The 9,085-nt window shown below is 37.6% G+C and overlaps 1 pseudogene; it reads left to right on the top strand.

Annotated features, from left to right (window-relative positions):
• The first annotated feature begins 4,406 nt into the window (after positions 1-4,406).
• LOC113920428 lies at positions 4,407-4,894 on the top strand (annotated as a pseudogene).
• The last annotated feature ends 4,191 nt before the right edge of the window (positions 4,895-9,085 follow it).

The following is a 9,085-nucleotide window of genomic DNA, read 5'->3' as shown; positions in this document are numbered from 1 at the left end:
TGCGTGTGTGTGTGTGAGAGAGAGAGAGAGAGAGAGAGAGAGATCTGTCATCATGTCATATGAAGTTATGCAACATTCTATCCCTTGATGAAATGCAACATGACAGAATGTAATGTATCAAAAAATGTAAATAATATACTTTGCAGGATTAGATATCTGCTGTCAATTCCGATAGTAAGGATCTGAACTGAACTTACTGAGGCGGACAGAAGCTCACTGAACGCCAAACTGGCCGTGGTGTTTGAGAACGGGCACACACCACAGTTCACTGATTTCCCCAATTACTTTGGGGTAGTTTGGCACGTATAGAAATGTTCAACAAAAGTTCTCTTGTTGGACACTTCTGGGAAGTAATTTGATTGTTAATTACAAACGCTCAGGGTGATTGCTCTGCATAATTGTTTTACTCCTTCAGTACTCCATTAGAAGCTTATCTGCCTAAGGTTTATTTTTAGGTCTTTGAATTTTTAACATCTTCCTTATGTCACACTGATGCAACATGAGTGACCTCTCCAGATAAAATCCTTTTAACCAGCCAGGGTAATCCAGTGCCTCCTGTGAGAGGTAGAAGTGGGGAGACAGTATGACCACATGCATTTTATCTCCAATAGCATCTGTAATCACGGGACACACACACACACACACACACACACACACACACACACACACTTCAAAATTCTGTGCCTTTTGAGAAATAACTTCAGGTATATGCTCTAAATTGCTTGAAAGTCGTAGAGAGCAAAAGGCACATCTCAGAATTAAACCAAATGCATTCCACATACTATTTCTTTTTATTACCGAGCTATAGTCTTGACCCTTAACAATAGACAACACAAAACAAGTCCACATTCCTTTAAAGGTAACTGGACAGAAGCTCATCTGATACTGCATCCCTGAGAATGGAACCTTTTATTTGCTGTCATAGTGATGACTTTTAATTGTCCTAATAAATAAGCTTTTAAAAAGCTTCTAAAATGTTCTCTAATAACATACTTTGGTCTTTAGCCATAGAAATGCAGAAATAATTAGAAGTGGCATTGTGTGTACACTGCCTTCTGGACTGGGCTGAAGGTGAAGGAGAAAGTCTCCTGCTCTCCTTGTCAGCTGCAAGGGTAATTACTGCTGGCTGAAATTACTCAACATTTGTTTATAAGCTCCCCAGAGCATGCTGTAAATAGATTGTCTGTTATAGTCCAATCACATTAAAACACTGCTCCTTGCAAACTGCTACCTCCTGTTTTCTGTAAGCTAGACAGAGAGAGCCTGCTGCTCACTTATTGAGCACCGAGCAGGGAAGAGCTATGTTTAATGTGATTGTTTTCATTAGATTCTTCTCTGTCCAAGATCACATTTGTTGTTTGCAGAGTCTGAATGCTAGTGGGGTCCATTACTTTCATTAGGACCCTTTTATTTGCTTTAGGGAGGATGGATATCTTTATTATGGGGATGCATATGTTCCAGTTTGGAAGGAAATTTAAAACAGTGCAGAAGAGTGACCACGTACATTTCTTTCCACACATGGGATTTGTTTATCTATATTGAGTTTTAGGAAGTTCATAGCACCTACTGGCTACACCAATTTGATTCCATTTAGCGTGTACTTATACAGTCCTCACTATATGCCTAACACTGGGCGACATACTATGAAGATAAAGATTTATTACTTTTAAAGAGACTAAAATATAGCTGGAGAAAAATGACTTGGATACATGATAAAGTTAAAGACTAATAAGATACGTGATGAAATACAGATTTGAAATACAACAAGCACCAACGTGAATACGTGAAGTATGCATATGGATGCTCAGCGAGTTTTTGTGTTTGGAGAGCAAATGGAATTTACTGTTTTGGAAAGGTAATAAGGCTTTATGAATTAAATTAATTGTGCCCCCTTCAAAAGGCACCAGAGACAACCCAGAGAGCAGTTAGCTCAGCTTTTTGGTGACCCTTGCTTCCAGTTTATTATTTCACGTGAGAGAGATTTGATTGGACCTTTAGGCTGGCTGGCCTAAAATGTCTTGAATACAGAAGAAAGCAGGAAATTAAAAGCAGCTCAACAGAAAGAACCTGGATATTCAATGAACCAAATCCTAAGATAGTCTAAATTTGCTCTCTAATTGATTAGTAAATAAGTTTAGCTATTTTGTTTTCATTCATCCTGGGGAAAGAACTGGAGTAATTCCTGAGTTGTTTCCATTTATGGTTGACCAAGATTTCTAAAATCTGGGTGATTATGTCTCCACAGCAGTCTCAAATTTTTTTTAAAAAAGTATCACAAACCTGTTTTGAAAAGGGAGGGATATTGGAAGACAAATATTGCAGAGAAGGGGTACTACTCAGTAAATGGCAGACATGGGAACAGGAAATGCAAATTGTAGAAATTCAGATTTGAGACACAAAAGGACTAGTTGTGAATTGGAAGAAAATCGGGTATAATCTTACTTTCCAGGAAATATTTAGCCTTTCCCTTCCTTTACATCATTCCAATTTTTTTCTCAGGGTAATTATTCTTTTTTTTTTTTTTTTTTTCATCTAGTCTGGAATTGGTAAGGGGCTTTGGAAAACTCTCATTTCTTCTTATGTACGCCAATGTCACTGGAAAGCCATACAAGTGATACAGACATTTGGGTACCAAAATGCTGATTCAATTAGATTTTACAGTAATTCCTGGAAGTACTGTATTCTAGACTTTAGTACAGGAAAGGGCATCAGATGCAGAGCAGATTTTGGGTAGGCACCAATATTGCCATGGAAAGCCAGCGATGTTTTACATAGAAAACTAAATGAGCATGGGGATGCCAGTGGTGTGTTCACTTCAGAATGTTTGGCTAAATTTATTTTCAAGAGAAAAGTAAAGCTAAATAAAATCGTTCTTTAGGGCTGGCACACATTGTCTTAAAATAGACTGAATCCATTTGTAATCTATATAACATTTTTATATGTTCCCCATTACTCACTTTATGCCATTAGGAAGCACTGAATCTTTAAAGAGAAACTTCCTACAGCTAAAAAAGACATTAAGGGGGAAAAATGCTGGGAGCCATAGTGACAGGTACAACTAAGCTTGTATCCTTCGGTTCCCTGGAAACCAGTCAAACACTATCTCATCTTGCAATGGTTGTGTCTGATCCTCTGCTTCAGACATCTTCCTAATAATGGCAACTGCAGAGGTGACTCTCTGCAAATAAGGGCTTGCAGCCACTGGGCATCCATCACATTTCTCCAGAGCAACATTAGACCACCCTAATGGGTACTCCCGTCTTCATTATGATATTAATTCTCTAAATTTCCAAAGTGATTTCATTTGTAATATGACAAAGGCTGGCTGCTCAGGAGACAAACTGTTTTCATCCCCCTCCTGCATGCTCACAAAGGCTTGCTCTCTTTAGTCTTTGGGGGAAAAGGAATTTGATCGCATCAGATCTCTGGTGATACACAGGCTGGCTAACGGCTACACCACCTGCCAGCACTTCGCGCCTGCCCATCCAGCCTGAAGCTTTCTAAAGCAGTGGTTGCTCAGTGGAACATGGATGTTGGTTTGGAAACAAACGATGTGGACAGAAAACAGCGGCCGAATAAAAAACTCGGCATGGAAGCTGAGTGGGATTTGAGGGGAACAGTGGGGTCACAGAGAGGCTGGAAACAGAATCTAGTGCAATAGGGCTGGTCTGGGAGATGCTAGCAAACGTCGTGCTTTTTCTCCCTCGTACACTGGAGCCTTTGTTGTGGCGACAAATTCCAAGACTGCCAACTATGTACAACCTCCAAAATATGGTCATTCATTTTTCTTTCAATATTCTAGCCTCTATGGACTTTAATTCAATCTACCCACATCAAAATTAGCTTATCTTCTGCAATGTTTACTAGATATAAAATCTAACACTTACTAAAAAATCCTGTCTTGATCAATACTGAGGATTTTCTACTCACCAATGATCATTGTTTCTAACTAAATTAGCATCGTGGATAGAATGTCTGACTTGAGAGACCCAGTGCTAAATTTTTAAGAGGTCCAACATTGGTCAAAATACTGAAGTGGATGAAAATTTTCTCTGCTTTCCCTTTCCATGCCTTCTACTAGGAGCTTCTTGCTCTTACTTCTTGCTTCACTGCTGACACTCTGTTTAAAAAAGAATTCTTATTAGAATAGTCTAAAATAGGTTATTATTTTTGAGTAAGGTATAAAGAAATCAGTAGTTCACTGTTACTGAAGATCCTAGTACCTCTAATTGGAGGTGGTACATTTTAGTGGGAAGCATCAGCAAAAGCTGAGTTTGATTCCACTAGTGAATTTTACAATCTTGTGAAAGTGAATGAAAAACATTACCTGGCTTCTAGTTCTTCAGTTTCAAAGTGGAGGAACTGGGCCTTGCGTTCGACCCTGGAGCTGCCCATGCAACCCAGCCATGGTCAATCCCACTGTGTTCTTTGACATTGCCCTGGATGGCAAGCCTTTGGACTGGGTCTCCTTTAGCTGTTTGCAAAGTTCCGAAGACAGTGGAAAGCTTTCCTGCTCTGAGCCCTGGGGAGAAAGGATTTGATTATCAAGTTTCCCACTTTCACAGAATCATTCTGGGATTTCTGTGCTGGCATGGTGACTTCACCCGCCATCATGGCACTGTTGGCAGGTCCATCTATGGGGAGAAATCTGATGATGTGAATTTCATCCTGAAGCACACGGGTCCTGGCATCTTGTCAATGGCAAATGCTGGATCCAAAACAAATGGGTTCGTTTTTCATCTGCACTGCTGAGACTGAATGGTTGGATAGCAAGCACATGGTCTTTGGAAAGGTGAAAGAGGACATGAATATTGTTCAAGCCATGGAGCGCTTTGGGTTCAGGTATGGCAAGACCAGCAAGAAGATCACCATAGCTGACTGTGGACAAATCTAATATATTTTTCTTGTATTGTACCTTAGCTACCATATCATTCCTTCTGTAGCTCAGGCGAGGACGCCATCTGCTTAAAATAGCCTATAATCTTTGTGCTGTTGCTGGAGTTCTATGGGTTTTATACTTTCTTTACTCCCCTCCAAGTCTAGCTGGATTGCAGAGTTAATTTTCTGATTATGAAATAAAAACTAAACAAAAAAATAAAGTGAAGGAACTGGATTATAGACTCCACGTTTTAATTTTTTTATTATTTCATATTATATTTATATTAATATTTTTAGCATTATCTTATATCTAATTTTTTGTCTGTATATGTTCAAACACCTGGCACCCTTGCAGGATACGTTTAGGCAATATCTTAACATCACAAATTTTTAACTGAATATTCATATCATTGATTTACAATTTCAGAATATTTGCTATAGCTCAGAATCTTCAGGCCATTATAATTTAGAAAAAAATTGTAAAGCTCTTTTTTTTTAAAGATTCTATTTTTTATGTGTCAGAGAGAGAGAGAGAGCAGCAGCAGCAGCAGAGGGAGAGGGAGAAGCAGGCTCCCCGCTGAGCAGGGAGCCTGAAGCAGGGCTCAATCCCAGGACCCTGGGATCATGATCTGAGCCAAAGGCAGACGGTTAACCAACTGAGCCACCCAGGCATTCCTGTAAAGCTTTTATGCTTGATTAGATTTCTTTTAGATTTTATTATTAGTGCAATACAATCATATGCATTATATATGTTGCTTTTAGAAATATAAAAACATAGATGTACAGATTTTTAAACAAAATAAAACAATTTGGGGGGAGTGAGAAATTTTGCCCCATTCTCCAAACCACAAATTTTTCAAAAGAAAATTGTTTAGAGCAAGAGAACATTACTGAATATTTCATCTCTCACCCATCCTATTTTTCAATTTAAGAGATTGTCTTATAAATTTCTTGAAGTTTTTGCTTTTTTGGCTTTAAAATGTATTCAAAACTAAGCTTGCTTTCTTTAATCTCAAACTTCATAAATGTTACAATGCTTCTCTTTAGAAATTGAGTTGGCTGTTTTTTCTGATAGTTCAATTTCTAGAATAAGTCATATCTCAAATTGTAATGGTTTGCTTCTCAAGATTTACAGAAAATAAGGGTATGCCCTAAAACTTAACATGAATCTTATGAATATTTGTCAAGTCTGTGTTCAGACCATTCCCAAATTACCAATGTCTGATTTCAAATGGCTCTTACATACAACTGCCAGGCACTTCTGTCTTCACTGTTGATAGAAACTTCACAGAGTCCTGCTCCATTCCTACTCTCTTCTGCAGCACTGGAGTCTCAGAATCCCTTGCCACGACTGTAGCATAAAGTCTGGTGGTGTGATGTGTTGGGAAGGGAGCAGGATGGAGATTCCTGATACCACTGGAGGGCTTTTATTGCAGGAGATGTCCTCCTCGGGTCTCAAATTAAAACAAGAGTTGAGTTACTGTTCAATCATCAGGATTTTATTACTGAGAGCCTTCTATGTACAAACTATCCTTCTCTTCCAAATGTCCTCCTTGGAACATAATGTTTCACTCTCTTCAAATGATTGGGATTATACTGCTCTATAACATATACCTAAGGCATTAGGCCTTCGCTGTGGGATTAGTTCCAGATGGATGACATTTACTGCAATGTAAATAAAATATAAACAAATATAGGATTATTGAGCCTCTGACAACTGACTGAAACTCTAAATTAAATCTAAGTTCTTTGATTTAATGATCATTTCTTAATTGTATTTTTATTATCTAGGCTTAGTATTTAGTAGGTGTTCAATATCTATCCATTGAACTAAACTGAACCTACACCAAGATCCACAACTGATGCATTTCCATTAGTTTATAGTACAGAAATTCGAACTCATGGTTTAGACAATTTATGTGACTAATGGGGACTATATAAAGAGTAATAGCATGCCATTATGTTGATAGTAATACCTATAGCATGTTTTAATAATGTCTTGTATGGTGATGGGAATTTTTAGTCATCAATAATTTAATTTTAGGCTAAGCAAAACAAGTGGCTAAATTATTTTAGGTTACTCTTGAAAATCAAATTAATTTGAAGAGCTATTTAAAATTACTTCCATATTGCTATTTTTATAACTCTCAACTAATATATTTTAAAATATAGTTCATAGAAATGATTTTCACTTAAAAATAAGATGAGCAAAGAAATCACTGGTGACTGTTCTTGTAGTGGTGAAGTGATTAATAGACATTCACAAGCCGGGGATCAGACTGGCTTTATTAATCCAATGATTTTGCATAAACTTAGCCAGCTGGCAGATACTTAGGTTTTTCTATGATTGCCATCTGCAAAGATCCAGAACTGGGTTTAGACTCCACCCTAATGAGTGTTGATTCTTAGACATCACCCTTCTAATCCAATAGGCCCTCCTCATGCTTCTCTCAAGCGTTTGTAAAGGTCCTAAATCAATCTAGCTCTTCACAGTCACAAACCAGGGCTCAGAGTGTTTGGCTCAGAGAGTTGTAACCAGGTTAATATTGAGAAAAAACAGCCTTTCTGATAGAACATGCTTTCACATTCCAGTAGTCAAGGAGTGCAAGGCATGGTGGATACACTAAAAAAATGAACTCTTTGCAGTCATTGGATATTAGCCCACAACATGAAAAATAACAAGTCTCAATAGGAGTTTTTAATTTTTTTAATTCACTAGTAGAATATGGTATGAACAGTATCTAAGGGTACTAGTCTAAAAATTAAGAACCTTAAGTTCAGGTTCTAGCTTGACCAATAAATGGCTCTGTGTCCTTGGACAAGCCACATACTCCTCAGTGTTCTAGTTTTCTCAATGTTCAAAAGAGGGAGTTGATGTAATCTCTTAAATTTCTTAAAAATTTTAAAATAATTGCTCTTTAAAAAAACAAAAATTATGCTTCTTTAATTATTCACAACCATAATTCTTTTTAAAAGGCTAAACAGAATGTCCATTTATTGTATTGTTAAAAAAATACAAAAGGAATGTGATTTTTTTTTTTTTTTTACATCATCATGCAATTGTCTGTTAGTCGTTATTGCTGCTGTGTGAAGTAACTTTGGGATTTTTGGCGAGAGGGTTTTCTATAAGTAGCTTTTTTTCAATAGACATTTTCCTCCCGAGTAACTAAATTCTACTGCTGTTGTTTCAGTGATAACAGAAGCATAAGTCAAGTCTTAATCGTGAAAGAAGAGTTTGAAAATTTATTTTCTACTTGGTTTAAAAAGAAACAAGTGCAAAAAATGCTGACAGAATTAGGCATAAAATCACTATCATTTTCCTTCTATCCTCGGCTAAGAAAACCAAAAAGGTATGCTAGAGGAAGAAGCTCTTACCTGTGTAAAGATAGCTCTCTCTAAGAGGAGATCTGTGTTTGCTTGGGAAGCTCTTGTACCAGGTATCTGTGTGGCTTATCACTTTATTCAGGTGTGTGCTAAGATGTCTCTTTGTCAGAGATATCCTGTCGAAAATAACTTCCCCTGTTGCACTCAAGCTTCTTTTTTTCTCTTTATTTTTCCCTACATAATACTTATCACTACTTGAAATGTATTTATTTATTGTCGATAACCTCTCTCATCCCCAGCAAGAATAGAAGCTCTATGAGAGCAGACGCAGGCGCTACCTCGTCACTAGAGCCCACGACAGTAGCTGGCATTTAGAAGTAGCTCAATAAACACTGAATGAATGAATGCCTGAAAAAACTTAGTGATAAACCAAACTGGTCAAGTGAAGGAATAGATAAGTATGGAGTAAAGAATAAAGAATATTCCTTGCCTCAGGGGAAGTCCAGGCTCTAGATTGGAGCTTCCCAGCTCAAATGCCTACAAGGACCAATAAGTTAATTGTAAATGTGTGGGTAAAAACAAGAGGGAGTAGTAAGAACAGTTGCAAACTGGAAACTGTATTCTTATCTAAAGAAATCCACACATTTCAAACACCTGGAAGCCAAAACAAAACAGCTACATGCTATATTTAGTTCCCAGGCCATGTGCTTATAATGTGTGCCAGGTAACCGTTGTGGAATGATGCAGGTAAGAATGACCTTGTGCTCTATGATGAAGGAGACAAAATGTACAGCAAAATTACGTACCACCTAAAATGGAAGCTACCTGAACATTTGAATAGCTATTGATGTAGAAGGGCACCAAGAAACAGAACTTGAGCTCC

The sequence above is a fragment of the Zalophus californianus genome, chromosome 3, assembly GCF_009762305.2.
Source record: "Zalophus californianus isolate mZalCal1 chromosome 3, mZalCal1.pri.v2, whole genome shotgun sequence".
NCBI classification, from domain to species: domain Eukaryota; kingdom Metazoa; phylum Chordata; class Mammalia; order Carnivora; family Otariidae; genus Zalophus; species Zalophus californianus.
The sequence above is the reverse complement of the archived record's forward strand: the minus strand, read 5'-3'. Positions and strand labels throughout refer to the sequence as shown.